Source organism: Parasteatoda tepidariorum, chromosome X2 (genome assembly GCF_043381705.1).
Source record: "Parasteatoda tepidariorum isolate YZ-2023 chromosome X2, CAS_Ptep_4.0, whole genome shotgun sequence".
NCBI classification, from domain to species: domain Eukaryota; kingdom Metazoa; phylum Arthropoda; class Arachnida; order Araneae; family Theridiidae; genus Parasteatoda; species Parasteatoda tepidariorum.
In genome coordinates, this window is record NC_092215.1 from 48885169 (window position 1) to 48909573 (window position 24405).

General features: G+C 29.3%; 1 protein-coding gene across 3 annotated transcripts in view; it reads right to left on the reverse strand.

Moving 5' to 3' along the window:
* Positions 1-24405, reverse strand: part of LOC107449518 (grainyhead-like protein 1 homolog) — a 171024-nt gene that overhangs the window by 133154 nt on the left and 13465 nt on the right. The window lies entirely within an intron of this gene.

Genomic DNA, 24405 nt, shown 5'->3' on the forward strand with positions numbered 1-24405 from the left:
AGCTTTAAGAAAATAACGCTTGGTCTACACTTTATAGGTGGGTAACGGTTACTCCATAGGGATGTTAGGACTTTATAGAGGGAGATTAGAAAGTACATGGGGGCTTTTTATTTGGGTAATTTTATGATTATAGAGTTGTTAGGACTTTCTATAGGGAATTGTGACAATTTAAAATTATATAAATTAAAACTACTAATACATATCATACCTTAATAATAGCTTTTGAACTCATCATTATTATTCATGCATATTTATTGGTTTAGAGACTTCCAAGCCAAAGAGTTTTAAAGCTTTCAAACTATTTCTCAAAGAGATGATGAAGTGAATGTTTCTCAAAGAGAAGATGAAGTGAATGTTTCTCAAAGAGAAGATGGAGTTAATGTTTCTCAAAGAAAAAATAGAGTGAATGTTTCTCAAAGAGAAGATGGAGTGAATATTTCTCAAAGAGAAGATGGAATGAATGTTTCTCAAAGAGAAGATAGAGTGAATGTTTCTCAAAGAGAATATAGAGTGAATGTTTCTCAAAGAGAAGATAGAATGAATGTTTCTCAAAGAGAAGATAGAGTGAATGTTTCTCAAAGAGAAGATAGAGTGAATGTTTCTCAAAGAGAAGATAGAATGAATGTTTCTCAAGGAGAATATAGAGTGAATGTTTCTCAAGGAGAAGAACGATAGAGTGAATATTTCTAAAAGAGAAAATAACATAAGAGGAAAGAAACAAAAATTATGAATTTTGTGAAAATCGGATCTGGAAATAGATTTTTTTTACTCTTGTTTTTTTTATTTTTCACTCTTACGAAATTTGGTTCGAAGTTGAACCATAATTCTTCGAAACACAATACCATGCCACAATATTGCAATTAAATTAAGTTAGAATTAATTTGCACAATAATACGGCTTAATGTGACACCATAATAACATTACCTCAAAATGGCACAATATTGTGGTACAACACGATTCAAAATTTCTGATAGTTCACAAGAGGTTGATAAAGAAAATGAAATGTGACACTAATGCACATTTCGGTAAAATTTTATTGGAAATAATCCGATTTATGATCAAAAGGGTTTTTAGAGATGCATTATAAAAAAATTTTTTTAGAGATGCATCATTTTTAGAGAAGCATTATAAATTTTTTTTTAAATAAATAAATAAAGGAAATTGTTTCTGAACATAAGTGAAGCATATGATTTTATAATTATAATGGATCTATTGATATTTTACGAAGATATATTCTAATAAATAAATTATTTCTGAATGTAATGTAGTACGTGTTTATTATTATTGATTCGAGTTGTGTATATTTATTATAAAACAAAATTATTTTATGAAGCTCATAAATAGTAAGAAATCACTTCTTAAGTAGAAAAATTCATTTGACCTTGAAGTGTACACTTTTTGCATGGTTAGTCAACAGTATCAACCACAATGTTTAGATTCTATACGAAAACAATTTGTATTTCACTATTCTTTTTTTCATTAACTTTCTCTTATTGTATTTCATTTATTTTATTATATCAGATTAAATATTTTGTTTCTGTCTACTAATTAATTTAAAGATTAACGACGCTTTTAAAAAAAGTTTTTTTCAATTTAATCAAATAATATGTTCTCTTGGAAAGTAATTCCAGAAGCTGGAACTCATGACAATAAAAAAATACTGCGCATATTGTATTGACATGCACTACGAAAAAAAAAACACCCTGTATAACTTTTGATCTCAGATTTTCACTCTAAAGTTTGGACTTCTATGTTAATTTTTCTTTTTGCGTTTTTGGTCATATTTCGAGAAAAGTCGTGCATTTAAAATTCAATTTCGCCGAAACTGTGCGACCGATTTCGTTCAGTATTTTAGTCTCATAAAATTACATTCCTTAAAATATTGTAAAAGTTTTTATACCTCACAATTCAAATGTTTGAATATTATTAAATAAAAGTAATAAATAATTATTTAAAATTACTTTTTGCTTGGAATTTTCTTTGGACGAACGAATGTGGACAATGATTTTTCGATTTCCTTAAAAAAATCTTCGAGATATGGTAAAATACGCAAAATGTAAAAGTAATATTAAGGAATTCAAACCTAAGGCAACTCTCCTGTCATAACTAATAGGACCAATTTCCCAAATTGCAGCTACCTTTCAAATTTTGAGAAATCCAAATCCGTTGGAAAAAATGTATGTTTATACAGAGAAAGAATGTTTTTGCGTCAGATTTCGTAACTTAGAATATCGTCTGCACTAATTAATTAGCATATTTGAAATTATCCTCTCTAGATATTAAGATCAAAATCCGATCAAAAGGCTTATTGTGGAATATTCAGTTAATAACTTCCTTTTTTATACTTAGGGATCAATAACGTCGTATTTGAGTAGCAATTTTTGTTGCTGTATTTTCTATCGCGTTCATAATCTGAATTTCAAGGCCTGTTTCATACCTTCAATTTATGAAAAATAGTTATTTTCTTGGACACCTGGTGACTGAGTGGTAGCGCTTAGCGCTCCCGTGCCGCAGGTCCTGGGTTCGATTTCCGGGCTGGGCAAGGTTTACTCTACCTTTCATTCCTTTAATGGGTCGATAAATGAGTACCAAGCTTGCTTTGGAACTAAACACTGGGGGTTTCACGTTCGGCTGACCACCTAACATCAGCTCCTGCACCCCAGAGCCTAAGGTCAAGAATACTGATATGCAGTAGCCTAAGGTCAAGAAAACTGATATGTAACCATAGTAGGCCTTGACCCTCTATGGGCTGTCGCGCCACCGAGTTTAGTTTTTTTTAGTTCTAGTTATTTTCTTGGTTAAATTATAACCACTCGCGAAAAAAATCTTATGTCCTTATCTATGAATAGTAATAACCCTTTGAAATATGGCCTTATAGTTCATGAAATGTTTCAGCATCTGTTTTTTTTTTCTCCATAGTACAGGGTGTTCCAAAATTATCTTTACATCACCTGACTTGAAATTGATTACAGACTGGGAGTGCTTAGGGCCACCAATGGTGCGCATGTGGAAGTGTACTAAACAAAGCTTTATTAGTTGCCGTAATACATGCAAAAGACAGAATATAAATATCTTGTTTATTTTCAAAGTTATGAATTTTTGAAGTTGTAAAGAGAATTTTGGAACACCCTGTAAAATAAACTAAAAAAACTAATAACTGGTAAATATCGAACCAAAACTTGGTGCAAGATTTCTAAATGCACAATAGTTTGACTAAAGGAAAAATTGTTTTATTTTAGTTGCACAATAAATTCATAAGTATGGTCGAGAAATGAATTCATGATCATACATGGGAACGTTACTTTTTAAAAGTAACGAATAAAAGTACAAGTACTTTTAGCAAGAGTAACGAGTAAAGAGTGAAAAGTTTTGATTTTAAGAAATTACGAGTAAAAAGTAAAAGTTCAAGTACAAAACAAAGAAAATAACGATTTTAAAGTACAATTCGAGAAAACCGATAATTCAAAGTAACCGTAAAACTTCATTAAAAAAATCTAAGAAAACTTTACTTAAAATACATCAAATTTTAATTTAAATTTATAAAACTTTAAAAGTAGGAAAATGTTACAAAATTCATTGAAATAGTTAACGTTGGAAATATCTAGAAATCAAACGCAAATTCTTTATATCAAAAGGAGTTTTAAATTAGTTTTAAATAACATAAATAATTAAATTGAATTAATTACGTTAAATTTAGTTAAAACTATCAAATCTTCAGAAATTTTGCTTTTACTGTCGGAATTTAATGTAATAAATTAATTTCTCGAACAAATTCGATAACATTTTAATTTTTGTTTAAAGTAAAAAATAAAGTAAAAAAATTAAAACTTGTATTCATATACAGGTAACCCCTTGAAATCTATTAAAGTTAAAATTTTATTACTGTTTCATAAAAGTTTAAAAACAATTTTAGAATTTTAAATAACGACGGTTTTTTAATTTGTTGTTAATTTTGTAATAATAAAAAATAGAGCACGAAATTTTTATTTTAGAATTTAACCATATGATGAATATTCATATGGCAAAATTTAAAAAAGAAGAAAAAGTAACTTTTATTTAAAATCAGAGAAATAACAAAACTCTAGAGTTTTTTTAGTACTAACTATATCTTAAATAAATTAAATATAATTTTTATATTTTTAAACATCTGGCCAAAAAATGAATTTTTGTGCAAAAATGCTTAGTTTAGTAGCCACAAATAAATTATTGAATTTATTTAGAAAAACAAACATATAATTGACACAAATGTTGCTTGTCATGATTAAATAAATGGATTAATGCATTTTTAAAATCGAAAACAATTAGGTTGACTGCTTGCATTGAAAACATTTTATTTAAGGATGTTAAACAATTCCGTCTACTGAATTTTCAAAATTCGAATGAAACAATGGAAAACCCTTTTTCCCTAGAGTCTAAGTTAAATCGTTACAAGGTCAATTATTTCGAACAAGTTAACGTTCCCGCCCTATTCGAAGTGTTTTGAAAATGTATTTTTTATTCACCGATTCAAAATTTTTTCTAGATATATTTTACGGTATACTTCCGGCCATATTTCTATAGAGTTTATATTTTACACCCTTTATTTTATTCAATTATTTATTATTTATTTGTTTTTTGTTTAAAATTACTCTATCTATATAATAAAATACATGAATGGTATAATATGGAAAACGGGGCTTTTCATTCCTTTTCCTCATCCTTCTCGCCACCCTCCACAAAATAAGTGAATAAGTTTAATTTCTAATAAGGGAATTTTAAAGAGTTAAACGGTTTCTAACTGTTTCAAGCAATAAAATGTTTAATCCAAACAGATTTCAATTCTGGGGTAAATGAAAACATTGAGACAGTTCAACTGAGCATCAGGTTCTTGTCCACTTTACGAGGAATATAAGAAAAATTTCTATTCTGAATTTTTGAAAGAAAGAAAAAGTATAGTAATACTATTTGTCGAACACGCTATTTAAGCTATAAAATAATTTGTATTTTGTAATATACCTTGCCTTAGTATTTAGAAAAACATAAATTCTTGTAAGAAATGATGGTAGGGTATGTTTCAAATGTATAAAAAATTATTTTATACAATTGCTAGAAGTTCAAAAGCGAATAACTGTGTAATTTCAAAATGTTGACAATATAATTGCCAAGATGGCGGTTTTCTTACATGGAATGTACAGATGAAAGTTTTTGTTTTCGGATTAAATTGAAAAACTCGTCATTGCCTCTTTAATTTCAAATAAGTTTGATTTCTCTTAACTGATTGATTAAGAATATTAATCGCTGTCGATTATTTGCAATTCAACCTGCTATCTTCCTGTTGGATTGATTTCACAAACTACTCCTAAAATTTTTTATAAAATTTATGTTTCGAGTTTCATAATAAAGACATTTTTGTTCTCACAAGATTTACATAAATCTGACAATAGTATAAAATTATTTTATAATATTTAATTTCTATTAACTTTTTCAGCTTGTTCGAAGTCATATTAATATTCTGTCTGTGCTGTCTGTGTATTTAATTAACAAACTAGTTTTATTTCAAGAAATATTGTATAGACGCATCCTAAATTTATGATTCTTGCTTTATATTGCATCGTAACAGAAACATCACTGATTCTTATGAGTATCATATTTTGTGTGTTTGTTTAGTTAACAAACTAATTTTATTTTAAGATACATTGTATTAGACGCATCCTAAATTTTTGATTCTTGCTTTATATTGCATCGTAAAAGACACCTCACTGATTCTAATGTGTATCATATTTCGTGTGTTTTTTAATTAACAAACTAATTTTATTTTAAGATATATCGTATAGACGTATTCTAAATTTATGATTCTTGCTTTACATTGTATCATATAAGAAACCCCACTGATTCTTGTGTGTATCATATTTTACTGTAATTAAAAACTTCAGTGTTACTGAATAACAAACGTAGTGACTTTACGCAGATTAATGTATAAGAGCTACACTATCCTCAGTTCTAGTCTTGTGGAACAATGAGACAAAAGGCATTTTTGGACACCATTTTTTGGTGTTCAGATGCACGAATATTTTCCCCATATTAATTAATATAATCACGAATATAATCGCCATATAGAGAAATATTATTCACGTTTTATCTAACGTGTATAAATATTTTTTTTTGTAAGAAATAATATGGCTTAGAGTAAAAGTTTGAATTTTTTGTCAAAAATATTCTGACCCAGAATTACTATGTTCTGTAAAAAATATTATTTTTGCAGCTTTTGTGTACATTATTATAGATCAAAGTTTGGATCTATTGAGATTTATATTATGACTCAATTATATGAATTAATTATAAATAATATTACAACATTATTTCTTCATTTCAAATACGTCTCAAAGAAATATTCTGACGATTTCATTGATTTCTCTATAATCTTTTGTGTAAAAATATTATTTGGTCAATAAATTTAATATTTCATTCGTATTTTTTCTAACAATGATATGTAAGATTATGTCTCTAAATGAAGTCAAAAGATAAATTACTTATATTTTTTAGTTAGACATTTAAGAAAATTTAAATAAAGGTTTATTCTGCTTACAAATACTGCAAGTAAAAGAACGAATTTTAAATGATCACAGTTTAGATAACATGTAATTATAAAAGAATAATTTTAAACACATAAATTGTCCTTTTACAAAAAGTCTCTTAAACTACACTGAAGTAACATTTTAATTAGATGCAGTAAACGATGTCAAGGAAATTTGTTAATTTCCTTTTTATTGAAATCATTCTCGAGCAAAAATAATATCAATAATAAAGAAAATCCTAATTTATTGGTGATTTATTTTGGAGAGTTTTGTTTAAGAAACATATATTGAAACAAAGAAATATAAAAATCTTTAGGGACATAAATTTCAGCAAATAAAGGCCAAGTGACAACACGTGGTGTTGTTTCATTCTGTGTTTTTTTTCCAACAGAATGTTGGATATTACTTCTTTTCTTGAAAAAGGAACAAAGTATTTTATTGAAACAAATATATTGTCTCCTTTATAGTTAAAAACATTTTCTTTATCAGACATGAGAAACTTTCATAATAGTGTCGTGAAAAATATTACAGTAATTAACATGTTATAAAATAATTTAAAGGTAAAAAATCTTTAAGCGGAAGCAATTAAATATATAATAATAATAATAATAATAATAATAATAAAACAATTAAAATAAGTGTCGTAAACAAAATGCAATACTTTCATTCAAAATGCAATGCTTTTTAAATATTTTTTTAACCTAAATTAATTTTTTCAATTCCGCAGAAATTTCCATCTATAGAAATGAAAAATATAGGAATTTTTTTTTGTTTGTATTAAATAAAACTTTTAATAAAAAGTCTATTCAATAACGCATAGTATTTTCATAACTACGCTCGTTGTTATAAATTGAGGAAAAGTCACAAAAATGACAATAACTCAAAAAGTTACCCATAGAATTTAATGAAACTGACATACATTATAGTGCATTCAATAATGTATAAAAAAAGATTAAAAGTATCAACCAGACAATTATGGCTTTATAGAAATTAGAAAATGTATTGGAATAATAAATCAGATGTGTCAGTTTGAAATAGAAAAAAGTACCTTTAGCATGGATTATGATCACCTTTAGCAGCAATATAACATATAAAGAGATGTGTGACGCTTTCAATTATGAGGTCAACCAGTTCTGTTCGAAGTGCGAGTCAATGTTTTTGTAAAGTAGTTGCAAAGTTACAGATTTTGTCGAAATGTACAGTGCGGGGGAAAAGGATCCCCCCTCCTAAATGACTTTTGATCTAATGATTGGATCATCACGTTCTTACACTTAATCTTAATGGCTTGAGGAGGTGACTTTAAATATGCTAATTAATAAGAAGTGTAGACGATATTTCAAGTTACGAAATCAGACACAAAAGCATACTTTCTCTGAAGAATTTGAATTTTTTTTTTTTTTTTTTTTTTTACGGATTCAGATTTCTGACCCCCAAGATATGGGGGGTAGTCGCAATCTGGGAAATATGGTAGTGGAAGCGGGGATCAGTTCAATTAGTGGTTCGGACAGGTAGCATCATAGTAGTATGAAGCATATTTTTAGCCGTGTGAGATACACTTCAATTTAAATATCAAGTAGGGATATTTATCCTAGTGAAATGAATAAAATCGTTTTGGAAAAATTGATTTATTAAGTAAATATTAAATTGAATATGGCCGCATTCAAAAATATAAAAATAATGATAAGAATTCGCTTAAAGCAATGTTCCCCAACCTTTTTATCACCATGGACCTGTCAACGTTTGATAATTTTACCGCGACCCGCAGGGGGACGGACGTTGATTGTTTATATTATAGATTATTTTGTATTATTAATTTTATTTAATCGTATTTAAACATGCCTTCAAAATAAAATACAGTTATACCAAAAAATAAGTATGAAGTGATTTAACATTTTAACTTACTAGAACGTTAAATCAATGAGAACCCCGAGCTTGTTTCTTTGTAATCAGACGGTTCCATCTGGGGGTAATCGGAGACAATGATACATTACAAATAGGACTGGGCGATATTAAAAATTATATATCGTGATGCATTGTCAGTTTTGCATCGTGATATAGTATTTTTGAATTTCATTTACTTGTTAGGCACAGAAAGTCAGATCTCTATCAAAACTTCATACTCAGATTGATTTAAGTCAATTCATAAATTTGAAGATATATATGTTTTGCTTAAGAAAGATATTAAATAAATTGACTACAATGTACAAATCTTACTTAAAATATTTATTGAAACGCATGTTTAGAAATTCATAATACGCGTAAAACAAAATGTTAAAAACTTTTTTTAAAGCGTTTTTTACAAATTAATATTTTCTTGTACTATTATGCATAAATAATTATGTAATTATTAAGTTCGATCGTAATGTTCAATTTCTAAATGAAGCGTTAAAAATTATTTGTATGTTTAAAACAAAGTGCTAAATAAATTTTACAAGAAAAAAAACGCTTTTAAAACACTACTTTTTATTATTATCGTTTCAATTATTCTCTCGTTTCAATAATATATTTAGCTATAGTTCCATTATAGTTCATTTACGTCACACTAGAGCTGCACAATGGGCTATTGGCGATGGTCTGGGAAGCATCCCTGAGGATGATCCGAAGACATGCCATCACAATTTTGATCCTCTGCAGATGGGATGGCACCCCCGCTTCGGTAGCTCGACGACCTGCACGCGAAGTCGAGCACTTTACGGTAGAACGGTTTAACGAGGACCAATACCGCACACCCTCGGTCCCTACGCAGACTGATAAAAGTGGTCACTCACCCGCACACTGACCGCAGCCAGTGATGCTTGACTTCGGTGATCTGCAGGGAACCGTTTCTTAACGATCAGTCCACTGCGGGACCTTATCATTTCAGATAAATAATTAAATTAAATTAAATAATGACCGAATTATGAACGAAAAACAAAGTAAGATTTAATTTCCTAAAAGTAAAAAAATTATGATATTCGATAATATATTTAGCTAATTAACAAATAATATGAAAAGAATATTTTAAAAAAAAATATTATGCTCTCTAATAAAACGAAGTGCTAAATGATTTAAAAAAAATTAATAAAATACGCAAGCCTTTCAAATTTTTTTGTATAAACAAAGTTGATTGACTTATGTCCAAATCCAAATGACAAAAATAAATTTTTTTTAAACTTTATTTCTAAAAATAAAAACAACAAGATTTATAAATTTAAAATCAGTAATAAAAACTCATTAAATTATTGGAAGTTCCATCCGAAAAGTTTTTAATAAATTAAAAGAAAGTAAAAAAATAACATAATAAATTCAATTCTCTATGGGCGCCTAAATTAGAGTGCCGATAATTTTCACATTTAAAAATAAAAAGAATTTTTTTTTTTTTAAAAAAACTGATCTAATTAATGAAGAAACTCTTCTTCATATATTCTTTTCAATAATAAATTGCCTTCAGAACAAGAAAACATCGGCGATCACGAAGTTAGTCCCACTGAAAATAATCTACAAGAAAAGTCGCGACAAAGAAAAAAAAAAGCTAAAAGATGCGAAAAGGAACATGCGATATAACGAAACGAACATCGTCTTCCACAGCGCGAGTCGACATCGGAACTTAAGAGAAGAGTCTTATATCGCTATATCGTCATCTTATATCCTTGCGTGTCTTATATCGCTATATCGTTTTGCGCTCGTTGTCTTTACTCGACGGCTTAAATCAGATTTCTGATGCATCGCCTTGAATGAAAGTCGCTGTATCGTCTTGCCGATATATGCGTTAAATCGATATGTGTCGATACATCAATTTATAGCTCAGTCCTAATTACAAACATTAAAAAATTTATGTCACTACCTTCAGGGGGCCCTTTTTTTTAAAAAAAAATGAAATTTTAATGGAACACAGATATTTTTAATTTGGGGTATAAACCTAGGAATTTAAATTCAGTTTCAATGAAATGGGCGGCCAGGTACCATTTGATTCTGAAAAACTTTCGTTCTAATGATCGGATTTTCACGTACTAAGTATCAATCTTAATAGTTTCTGGGGCTGACAACAAACATGCTAATTAATTATTGCTGACACTTAATTAAAATATGAAATCAGACACAAGAACACACTTTCTCAGAATAAGGTTGAAAATTGTATTTAATTTAGTAGAAAAAGATTTGAATAAGCTATTATATTTAACGAATCTAAAGTTTTATAAAACTATGTTTTTGATTGAATGTGATTTTGATTGAATGTGAATTGATTCATTCCCCTATTGATCGAATTTCAGTAATGCGCAAAAATATGCAATTATTATGAATTATATATTTATCAAAATATAATTTAAGAACTAAACAATAAAAATACAAAAGAAGATACCAGTTATGTAAAAGATATCTTTTAATCGTCTTGAACTAATACTCTTGTGACATCAACGACGATTAACTGTAATATTGTTGATGTTTTAAAACTACAATGAGTATAAAGATACCTAACATAAAGCGAAGTCGATTACGTAGTAAAAATTTTCAAGCGCCTTTAAATATATCAATATCAAATAGATCGGCCTAAGTTTTTAATTTCAAAATTAAATTTTTAATTACTTGGCCACGTGTGATTCATAGAGCTATTCAACGAATTATTTCATAATATTTTCTTTCTTTCTTTCCCTTTGCTGCTACGTTAATTATTTTTCGATAATGCACTAATCTATTTTGTTTTATTTTTATTAGTACTTAAAGTTCTTCCTTAAATTGACACTCGTTTTAAGTAATTGTTAAGTTTTCTCTTTTATTTTTTATTATTTATTCTCAGAACTATAATCAGAACTATAATATATAACTGCCAATTAGTTGATAAGAATTTAAGAACTATATTAAAATTACTCGGAGCAAAAAGGTCTGACAGATCGTAAGTGTAACCTTCTTCCCAAAGAATGAACAAACAAATCATTTATTTATTTACTTTTTGTTTCTTATTTGTAACAAATTCGAACTACAATTTTATTTTGACTTTTGAACTAATATATTACACCGTTAACTTTAAGAAAGCTAATCTTTTAAAAAAAAAATTTGAAGAAATTTACTTTTGTTAAAATTATTTTCCAACTTAAGCACAATTCACAATATATTATTATAGTATACTTTGTTACCAGGAAAATGCCTCGTTTTGTTTAACAGCAAATACTGAAAATTGAAATTTGTAAAAAAAGATTCCAAAGCCATGCTATTTTTAGAAAGATCTGATTTGAAATGTTCATCATGGAGGGTTTATCATCAATTAACATTACATTAACATCAATTAACATTAGGTTTCGATAAGAATTATATACTCGTAAAAGTAAATATCTATTTTAACATTTTAACAGGGTTCACAAAATCTGTATTTTAATATTTTAACTTGTGGTCTTTAAAAAACTAAGAGAACTAAAGCATCAATATTATAATTATGAAGTTTTCTTTAACTTAAAACTAAAATTTTTAAACCGGATATTCGATGTTTATGAAATTAAACATTTCGTCTTATAAGTTATTTAGCCACCATTTTAGTATCTTACCTTACAAACTCTGTTTAAGAGGAGAGTATTGTATCAGATCGATGGTGATAATCGTAAGGAATTGTAATCGTAAGTTTGTAAATTAAGGAATAAAACAAAGAAATCATTATAGAGATGTTTGGTGATAAATGTAGCTGATCGTAGTTAAAAAACATGTTCAGAGACATTTTATGCTGAATTTGGGACAATAAGTCTTAGAATGTATCGAAACATCAGGATGTTATTTGCAAATCATCTTTATCCGAAGAAAACCATGTAACCTAAATATTTGGCCGAATGAATTGATTTTTTTTAAACAATGAATTCCTGAATATACAACATAATATTACAACATGCTATTCTTAAACATTATATTTTCAATGTTTTTAAAATGTCATTTAACATTCACCAATTTCTTTAGTTATAGAAAAGAAAAATCCTAAATTACATAAAAATTTATGAATGTCCGTTAGAATTACCATACACTCTATATTTTTTTCAGGTGCTTTTTTTTCTTTTGTTTCTTTAAATTTTATTGCCTAGAAGACTCGATCCAAGCTTTAAAAATGATTATCACTACATTTTGTATCTAATTATAATAAATTATGTAAATTTGATTTTAGTATGAAATCTTCGTATAAATGAAGTAAAAATAAACAGTAAAAAATATGAATATGTCAGATAAAAAGTTCACGTATTCAAATTCTTAAGACTTAGAAAATCATAAATAATTTATGAATGGATTCAAATTTTCTTTCCAAAGGAGATCATTAAGAAGAAAAAAAATCTTTGCTTTTTGGTCAGAAAACAGCTGTAAAAAATTGTCTATTGCCTAGAAATTTCAGGATATTTTCTATTAACTATTGATAAATAAATCTCCCAGAGCAATCACAGAACATTATTTAATGTAATTTTATTGTCTGAGCTTGGTTGCTTAGCAACGAAGTAAAATTAGGTACTGCTCTCTTGAATTTCTCTATGGTTATTTTAAATTACCCATCTGTGGCGGCGACTTTGATTGAATGTTTTTTGGAACTATCACCAAACATGCATAGCTTCTTAGCCCCCTAATTTATGATCCAATATTTTCGAAATTTTTTTTCACCCTTATTTTTAGGAACAGGAATCTAAATATTTAAAAATATATGTTTATTCATAGAAAGAACGCTTTTGTGTCTGATTTTGTAACTTAATTAAAAGTTTGCACCAATTAATTAACATATTTGAAGTCACCCCCCAGGATCCATTACGATTGACACTTAGTACTTGAAATTACGATATATATATATATATATATATATATATANTATATATATATATGTAGCAGAACAAGGGATCGTGTAAATGGTGTGACAAAATGCTAAAGCACATCATCAGGATTAAAATTTCATAGGAAACCAAGCCCGGAAATAATGTCGTCGTACGCGGCTAAGGGCACTTTCCTATAATAACTTGTGCAGAAGCACGTGAAGAAAGTTTGTTGCATCATTTATGCGACCTCCTGAGACTACAAATGTCGTTTAAAAAATAGTTGCTTTAGAGAGAAACAGATTTCAAATGAGTGACGTAAAAATACCTATATCTCATGTAACGCGAAAAAAGATTCCACAGTGTAATCAATTGAAGACAACGATAAACGATATTTTTAAAGAGTTTTGATTGTTAAAAAGAAACAGCAAACCAATCATAAGTAACAGCAAAATGACGTTTCATGAGATCTAATAAAATCGATCATTGGACAATAGTCATCAATAAAGGCATTCTTTTTTACCTCCTCATTTGAAGTAAAGCTATTATATTTTTTTGTAGAGACAAGATTTTTGAGGCAAGACAAGACAGAGACTTTAGACAAGAATGCTTCAGACAACCCATTTCTCGCCTCCAGTGGTGATGCTCTTTAAAAATTAATAGTTTTTTTTTTAACTTTTGATTCTAATGCATACGTTCCTTTCGAAAAGAACATGAAGAACCCACGCTTTGACAATAAACTTTTCACATGATCGATGACAATTTAATCTCATTCGCCAGTTTGCATCAGTTAATGCCTGTCAGCCTAAACTAGCGTCTTCTTCGAAAATTTGCAAACTAGTTGTCGCACTGTCTTTTTCATCGGATAATTGTATTCCTGCTTTAACACTTACTTTTCGAAAGTAAACAAGTAAAATATGACAAAAATGTTGCTTTTGTTATTTTTATAATTACTACCAATATTTACGGTACCAATAAAAACTACAATGAAGAATCAATCGAATTTTTTTATAAGTAAGTCTTCTTATATCAGTTTTCAAGCGGACTGGACTGAGTAGGGGTCAAGGAACTGGCCTTGCATCAAAAAGTTTCTGGGTTTGAATCTCGGGCAAGGCATGGACGTTCTTTCATACACTGTACAATCTGTCCTTACTGAGGGAGCAACGTCAGCCCACTTAATATAGTGCCTCTGAAGGAGTGGCCCACAAGTTTGCACAGAATTGACGAAATGTTAACAAAGTTGGGCATTAGATACAAAATAAAAAAATAGCTTTCAATATATATAATAGTGCCACCTAAATGCCACCTAATATTATTATAATACCACCTAAATGTGACAATGGCTGTGAAAAAAAAACAATTAAGTCCTCTGCTGGGAAAAATACCATACTTTGCCATACTTTATGAACAACCCAATAGATCAATTAGTTTTGTATTAAATTTAAAAATAATCTTTAACTATACCACAATATTAAGGTATTAGTTTATTGAAAACAATACAAAATGTTTCACTCATAAAATTTAATGCAATTTCTTGAGAGAAAAAGGTAAAAAAAAAAAAAATGCGGAAGTATAATTCTTCTCACGATAAATTTCTTCCATAATAACTGATTTCTCGAATTATGAACTCACAATTCTCTAGACATCTATGTCAAGGTAAAAGATTACTTCTCTCTATATTAATAGCAAAATATCAAAAAAGTTGGTGATATCGTCACCGCCAGCAACCATCATTGGTCATTCGTCCTCCCTTAGATAGCAACCTTCGATATCGAGCAAGGTGACCAGATTCATTAGAGAATTGTTCTATGTCCAAGGTTGGATGGGGATAAGATGGGTGGGGTTTATCTTTAGCGACTTGCATTCTGATCAACCATGTGACATTTCAAGCGACATTCTCTTGGTCCTTGGCTCCGAAAAAAATAAGAAACATTTTAATATAGCTAGGTATATTTTGACATGGCATGGCCTTCATTTGAATGTGATTAAAAAATGGGTAGAAATTAACCATCACTGGATAACCATTGATATTTAACACGTTGAATGCTACGATAATTTTAAATGGCTTGCCAGTCTGGCCACAACGGTAAATAACTACAAACTAAATTTGCAAATATTAGACAGATTTTGCTAGTTTTTTAAACGGTTTAGCATGACATATCTGAAAAAAAGTGTCGAATTATATAAGCCTACGAATTGTTTAGAAGTAATGATGGATAAAAATCTTCTAAATTGAATTTATTAAACCAAGAATCACAATTACTAAACTATCACTTGAAAATATTTATTCGCTGTCCGGAGCAAGTTGGCATCTCTGTGTACATAAGTTAAACTATTTTTGTGTGTTCCATATTGCGTTAATTTCTTCTAACCATTTTAGTATCCATAATAACATGAAAAACTTAAAAATTTATTCGAATTATGTGTTTCTAATAATCTTGGCTTCACCGGTGACCCCCGTGGCCCTACGGACAAACTCAGTACCGGTCACCGGTGACCCCCATGGCATATAACGTGTTAAACTGTTATTTTTCGGATTGATGAATCAATAAAGTTTGAAAGGGTTCTGTAGAATCTGATGAAAATTAAACAAACGTCGATACATTTTTGACCACTCCTACATACGTATATATTCTTGTACGTATTACTTCTCTTATAACTTCTCAACTATTTGTCTTATTGATTGCGGGGTAATACGATTCAGAGCAAACATTACACAGTTAACAATACCTTGCTTGTATTGATAAAGTTTACTCACCCTTTCCTTCATTAAGTGCAAGATGGCGGTCTCTTGGGGTTTAAACTTCAGATATCCATATTTGGCCAAGACAGAAACTTTTAAAACAAATTCTAGTTTCCCCCAAATTATTTCCGTATTCAAAAAACTAGAAACTGGTCTGTTTATGATAAGTCAGTATTACGAAGCCATGGTAGCTCAGGGGATGGAGCGCTCGCCTTTCAATAAAGTGAACCAGGATCGAACCCCAGGGATGGCTGGTGGATACGAATTCCTCACCTGGTTCACACCAACCAGAGTGGTGACGTAAGATATCCTCAGTGGCAGACGAATCATGGATTAGAGTCCCTTCGCTGTCAGGCTAACCGTGGAAGGTTTTCGTAGTTTTCCTCTCCTTATAACGCACATGCGGGTTAGTTCCCTCAAAAAGTCCTCCACGAAAGGAAATCTGCTCCCAATGCTTGATCCTGGAGTTCCCTTGTCTTCTGGATTGGATTCAAATTTACAAGGATACGGAATTGAACATTGGTAGCCGTAAACTCAAAATTGGGTCGGCTGTTGAATGACGGTTATAAAATGAAATAAAAAGTCAGTATGACGGCATTAGTTTAAAATATACTTTTTTAACGAATGAAATCTTCTGATAACTTTTGAAACACATATATTTATTACTTAATGCAAGTTTTGTGTGTAAAGCACAGTGTAATTTAATTGAAATAAAATGATTGTGCCAAAAATAACAAACAAAGTAACCCATAAAATAACATATCTCCCACAAGGGAGGGATATTACTTTGAATCAACATTTTAAAATGCTTCTCATAAAAATTTTACTTCAGGCCATAAAATTTGTGAATAAATGCATTAGCATTTGGGACGACAGTCCGATAAATCGATGATTAATGCTTCCTTTTTTCACGATTAAAAATTTTATAAAATTTGGAAAAAAAATGAACTAAAATAAAAAAGGAAAAATAAATTTACAAGGAATCTTTTACATCGTCCTTGCAAAAGAAGTAAACTTAGTAAAAAATGATAAATTAAGGAAGCAAACTTAGCTGTTATTTAATGATTAAAAACTATAGGTTAAGATGTAACAATACATTGTTTATACTCACTAGGAAATATTTAAGAAAAAAATTGTTGCTTTGAAACTCGTGCAGATAATTCCTATTATTGTCTTCATTACCTATTGTTAGAGACTCAGCCATTTTTACATTGTTATCAATGATTTGTTGTGATTTTTAACCGTGAATCATGCAAAGAGTTTATTTTTTGACGCGTGGTCATGAATGATTTTTCTTATGTTAATTGAATTACCCGATATATAAAATGGGATTATCAAAAATAGAAAAATAAAAATGGATGTTTATTTTTGCATTGTTGTCAACCATTTGTTGAATCATCTCGACCGATGTTTTTAATCATAAACCACAAATTTGTTAACACATTAACCAAGAATAAACTTGTCTGAATTATGATGATATAGATAAGACTAATTTTTCTCTCATTCAATGTTATAATGAAAGATTTTTTTTGCATTATTAACAATTGTTGAATTTGTACATTAGTGTCTTAAACCGCATTTAATTGTGGTAAATTTTTTTTTGTTTGAACCATCTTGTATAGAGCAGAGCCTTTCTGCCTTATTGCATAAATGAAATTACCCACTATTTAAAAATAAACCTCTAATAATACATTGTTTATTTTTACCTAATAATCAGCGATTTTTTAATAATTCATCTATGTCTTACGGTAATTCATTGATATAAGAAACATTATTTTTTGAATTATGGCTAGTAGGAAAGAGTGCTTTTCTTTCTTCCGCATTAAGAAAATAAAATTACTTCCTTTTTAAAAAAAAACGTTTAAATGTTACGTTTGAAGTTTAGATTTACATAGTTATCAATTAATTGTTGAATCTACGTCCGCAATTTATCTATGTAGCAAACTAAACGTAATTTTTTGACCAAGTTCATTTGGATTTCCTATCTTTTGCTCAAGTAAATGGAATTAATTGCCCAATAAAAAATGCTACTATAAATCGCTCATTGAAGAAAAAAATGCTATCTTTCATTTTTATTAAACATCGGAAAAGAACACAAATGTCTACTTTAGCTAGATTCCGAAGACTCAATCAGTAACTAGAATATTTCCTCGAATCTCGAGATAGCCCAGGGGCTCTTAGAATCAGATAATTCTGAAATGCTTGGAAATTTCCTCCTCTCTATCTTGGATTTGTGCTTTCTTGATAGATTTTTTTTTCTTTCACTTAACAAACTTTTGATTAGATAGTATAATGCCTTTTAAAAGAGATAGAAAGTAAAGTGGGAAAAATAGTGCTTGGAAATTTTTAGAACTTCTATTAATTTTCATTAAAACTTTAAAGCAATAAAATGATGCGTTTTGTGGTATTGAGTAAATAATTAAAAACTACATGTTTCTTAGTTTTTAATTTTTAAAAAAAAATCTGATTTGATAACAGTTTAAGCTAATGAGAATCGATATAGAACCGTATGACGTTAGAAAATTGTTTAACGTTAATTGCATAAAAACAAAGATATTTAACCAAAAACCTACAACAGGCAACTGTATACTATTTAACTACCTGTCAAAAACTATTGACTGCAGAATTGTAAGGGCATAATTTTGCCTCAAAAAATAGAAAATCTAAAATACCGCACGTTTTATTTCTCAAATTATCATTCGGTGGCGGCTTTGCATTTTACATAGATCGGAACATACTGGCTAATATAGTAAACATTAATCATCAGTTCATTTATTAAAATTAAATAAAAGGGATTAAAAATATATATAGAATTTTTCCTCTCCGTCTCCACCCAACATCTTCTAGAAGAAGGAAGACTTCTGCTAGGATCAATTTAGTAGTCCGACGTAAAGGACGTAAATTGCGCAGTGGGGAGTAATACAAAATATGTTACTACGTTCGGGTTACTAAATTGCGCAATGAAGAAAAAGTCCGAAAGATGTCGCTACGTTCGAACTACTAAGGGATGGGATTTCACGTTTAAGGTAACTGGGACAGAGGCCTTCTTTTTTCTATGATGTGATGCTTCATGCCTTCGACAGTTGAGTTCGGTATTTTATTTGCTTCAAAATACTTAATTTTAAAACATTTAGATATTTGTCTTGGCTCAAAAAATTATCCAAAAATTATGCTAAAAATGACTAATTAGAAATATTTGTTCTATGACCTTCAACTGCTAGTTTATTATATTCAGATTAAATAATTTATTTCCACATGGTTTTGCCTATGGCAAAATATTTCACTCCAAGGTCCAATATTATTTTAAATTCATCATCTTTAAAAGTATATACAGTAGAGCTTCTGTCAAACGTTTTTCTTTTGACCATTCAGGGAGAACAATAGATAATCTCATCATAAAATATCAAATAATCATTTAAAAAGTATGAAATGTAAATATGTAAAAGCATCAAAAGTATTAAATTTAAAAACAAATAATAAAATTATAATTTCACATTAAGTATAAAAAATTTTAATTTAAAAAAATTAAATGTTTACGGTGAAAATATTTACGATACGGTAAAAAGATGAAAATATACGTTTATTTTTTTAATATATTTAGAAATTTTAGTTTGAACAAGCTCTTTACGCAAACATTAAGATTTATAACAGATAGCCATTCTTCTTCCATAAATTAATGTTTTTCATTGATTCAAAAGTTGATTCTGTTTATTTGCTTTCATTTTTACTTTTTCTGTTTCATCAACTGATATATAAACATTAAAAGTGTTTTATCCAAATGTTTTTCTTCTCAAAACAAAAAAAACTTTTTTTCCAAATGGTGGTAAAATTTATGGATGCGGTAATTACCCAGAAACGATTTAATGACTATTATTTATATTAAGAATAACATTTGCAGCGTTAAAACAAGATGGGAAAGAACAATGAATCAATTGAGCTGTGATGGCTCCGGGGACAGAGTGTTCGCCTTCCAATGAGGTGAACTGGGTTCGAATCCCAACGATGGCTGGTTGATACTAATTCCGCATCCGGCTTGCACCGACCACAGTGCTAACGTTAAATATCCTCAGTTGTAGATGGATCATGGGTTAAAGTCCCCTTTTAGTCTGACTAACCGTGGGAGTTTTTCGTGATCTTCCTCTCCGTGTAGCTCAAATGCCGGTTAGTTCCATAAAAAGTCCTCCCCGAAGGCACATTTCCTCCAGTACTTGATCCAGGAGTTCCCTTGTCTTCTGGATTGGGTTCAAAATTACAAGGTTATGGAGTTGAACATTAGTAGTTTTAAATCCCAAAATTGAGTGTGCTGTTCAACGACTGTTATAAAATGAATCGACTGTATTCGAGTTTTAAAAAAAAGTAAATAAATAAATTATCGAATTCGAAATAGCATTATTTATTTGGTCTTCAGATGTCTTAGAAAAATTCCACTTGTTCTCCTATTTTAGACAATTTGAAATTGGTTAACAGAATTGTCTTACAGAGGAAGCTCATTCCGTGATTCATAATTAACCTCAATAAATTAACATCTTTAAGCGAGATCTCTAATTATTAAAGATTCAATTAAATGTATGAAAAACAGATTACTACATCAAAATTTATTCAGAGAGTCAAATACACCTCAAACAATAAAATGCTACTTTAGTCAAATAACAAATACTTCTATTATTCTGTTATAATTTAGTATCAAAGAAAAGTATCGGAAGATTCCTGATAATTGCAATAGCTAGATGATCTGTAAAATTATATTCGAACCAAAATTAACAATGGAATAATCAGAAAGTAACAGTTTTTGGAGACACACCTTCTATTGTTTTGGCTTAACCATTTATTTGGTTCAATCATTATTAACCTTCTAAAATGTTTAATTCAATTAAAAAACTATTAAATTTAAAAATAAAATTTTAAAAAAATTAACTTTTTACCATTTAATTCCTATTTTTTCTTTAAGAATTAAGTAATAAAAAAGTCGAAAAATGGTCTTGAAATTTTAAATAAATTTAATGCAAATAATTTCTTGAAAAATATTAAAATAAAAAATTCTAAAGAAATAAAATGTTAAAACTTTTTAAAAAAATTTAAATACTAAAATTTTAAAAAATTATAACACTAAAATTTAAAAATAATAAATGCAAAATACTGAACTTAAATAATATTAGTTTAAAAATATTTTAATTTAAAAATGAAAACTTGATTTTAATTTAAAAATGAAAGAAACCCAGTGCAATATAAATACTATAATAAAATTTAAACTGAACTTGACTGATTGTGTCCAAAATCTAATTTTCAAAGGATATTTTTCATTACTGATTGCTGCATTTTTTCCAGTACCGAAAGTTTTCTTGTACCAAATAATTATTGTTACTTTTGTTGCTTGTATAATTCCTGTAATTGAATCTGAAATATGAGCAAAATTAAATGGATTTATTATTTGTAAAGGATTTTCTTCCTCGAAAATTAAAAAAAAAATCATTCAGAGTTCATTTTTCATTTAAAGTACTTTTTACACGTTTTATTCATATATTTCCTTTCAATCATTAATACACAATATTCTTTATAGTTCCCACGTTTGGTAACTAAACTGCATATTATTTTACCCAATAATTTTCTCATACTTTTCTTCATCTTATCATCTTATTTTTGAATGCATATTTCTAGACTGAGCATTGATTGATAAAATTTAATCTTCATAAAGGTTTAAGTAAAGAATATTTTAAAGTGGTAGTTAGAGAACTTTCTAATTCTAGAACAGCTTAAGAGTGTATTAAGATTAAAATCCTAAGAGATTTAAAGTGGAAGGCGATCATGGGAAAAGTACAACGTGCGACTAGATGAATAGAAATAAAATCACTCAAGCGTGGTAAGATTTTTTTCCCTTGCAATAATAGCTATTTACTTTAAAAAAAATTACGCACTTTTGACTTCTAAAGTTTGTTTTGTCTTCAATTTTTTTTAATACGACTGGCAAAACAAAGGAGAAGAAAAAAAGGTAGAAAAATGATTTAAATTTGTTGTCTATCGCTTTGATTTTTTAAGAAAAATTTCTCAGCAGTAATGTTTAACTGATTTCTTCATCTTTAATTTTAAAAAATGAAGACTTACATATATGTTTATGTATATTGTAAAATTAAAAGGATGAAAAGTTTAATAAATATTTATGTCTAATCCAGAAAACTCACCAGACCGTGGCCGAAAATTGTTTATAAATTCAAACTGAAAGCATGCATGAAAACATAATTAGCCTGGATCATAAACGCAAAGAAATTTTAATTTTGGGGAACTTTCATTTATTTATTATTAGTTTTAAAGTATTTTTCTATTTTTTACTTCTATTTTTTACGCAGTTTCAAACATCAGTTCAAGCATATGATTGCTCCTAAATTAACTTAGTGGCAAATTAAAGCATTTAAGATCAGAACTAACTAGACTTTTTGGAAAACTTTATAAGTGAAACAAAAAATTTCCTTCAGTTATAAGCTTGCATCTGTAGAGATTTTTTTTCCTCTATTGGTTTATTTATTTTTTCCTATTTTATATGCAGTCCCTGATCAAATTATTAGATGTACTATAAAATTCTATGTAAAATCTTAATTATCAGGTGGTACTATACAGTTTTATTGTTTTTACGTGACTGAAAACGGTTGCACTTGTTTACGTTCATGCATCAACTGGTTAAATTAGACGATATATAATATAAATTAGACGATTAGAAAAATTAGACGATATATTATATAAATATAGAATATTTATTATATCAGTTATTATATTAGTATATTATAATAATTAGACCAAATTATTAGACGCACTGTAGTTTCTTTATAATTACATGTTTTGCACGAGTTTATATGCAACACTTTTATATTTAAACATACGTGTAATGGATTTTCAGGAGATTTTTTATATACTTCCTATTTGTATTTATTTTTAACGTATTGCATTACAATGTTAACCCATTGTTACACGAAAATAAGCGAGTGTAAACTGGTTTCAGCCGCATAAAAACAATAATGCTGAATAGTATCACTTGATAATAAAGATTTTTTTATAGAATCTTATAGTGCGTCTAATAATTTGACTAGTGACTGTATATTTGCAACGACGGAAAAAAATCCCAAAGCCAAGAAGTTGTGCTGGATAAACTAAATTTGGTAGGTTTGTTTATACAACTATAAAAGATGTCTATTCAAATTTCGCGCTAGGCGCTGTGAACATACAAATTAGGGTTGCTTTAAATACGTGTTCTACAGTTCGTAAGCGTTATTTTTCGCTCAATTTTGACACAGTGAGCTGCTGTTAGTCAAAAATTGACGAAGAAGCCATTATCGACAGCTTACTGACTTTGAACGTGAGGCTTCGAGAAGGGCTTCGAGAAGCTTGACTTTTCCTCCCGCGGTATTGCATAAAAACTAGGGCGAAATGTTATCCAGTGTGCATGACATTATTTTACTTTTTAACCAGTTGAACTGCCGACCCAATTTTGGGTTTACAACTACCAATGTTCAACTCCGTAGTCTTGTAATTTTGAACCCAATCCAGAAGACAAGGGAACTCCTGGATCAAGTATTGGAGGAAATATACCTTCGGGGAGGACTTTTTAATGGAACCAACCCGCATTTGCGTTACATGGAGGGGAAAACTACGAATACCTCCCACGGTTAGTTTGCCGGCAAGGGGTCATGATCAGTCTGCCACTGAGGATATTTTAAGTCAGGACTGTCGTTTGTGCGAGCCGGGTGCAGAATTCGTACCAACCAGCCTTCGCTGGGATTCGCACCCGGTTCACTTCATTGAACGATGAACGCTTTATCCCTTGAGCCACCACGGCTCACTGTGCATGATTTTATTTTATTTTATTTTATTTTATTACCATCGTTGAACAGCCGACCCAATTTTGGTTTTACGACAACTAATGTTCAACTCCGTAGCCTTGTGATTTTGAACCAATCCAGAGGTCAATAAAACTCCTGGACCAGTACCCCCAGAGGTATGATTTGTTATGGGGATATGGAGGACTTTGAGGGTTGACATATTTAACGAGTATCAGTCACCATTTACTACGCGGGAGTCTTCGACCGACAAGGATCGAACCCGCGCCCTCTTGGACATGGGCCCAGTGCCCACTGGGCATGATTGTGGGCAGCAGTGGTAAAGGGAAGATAATGCTTCAAGGAGACTAGATTTTGAGCGGCCACACGGCACTATTTAGAGGGAAGACCGCCATGTACGGCGTATGGCTGTGATCATACATGGGAACGCTTCTTTCAAAAAGTAACGAATAAAAGTACAAGTACTTTAAGCGAAAGTAAAAAGTTTTGATTTTAAAAAGTAATGAATAAAAAGTACTAGTAAAAATACAAGCAGAAAGTAC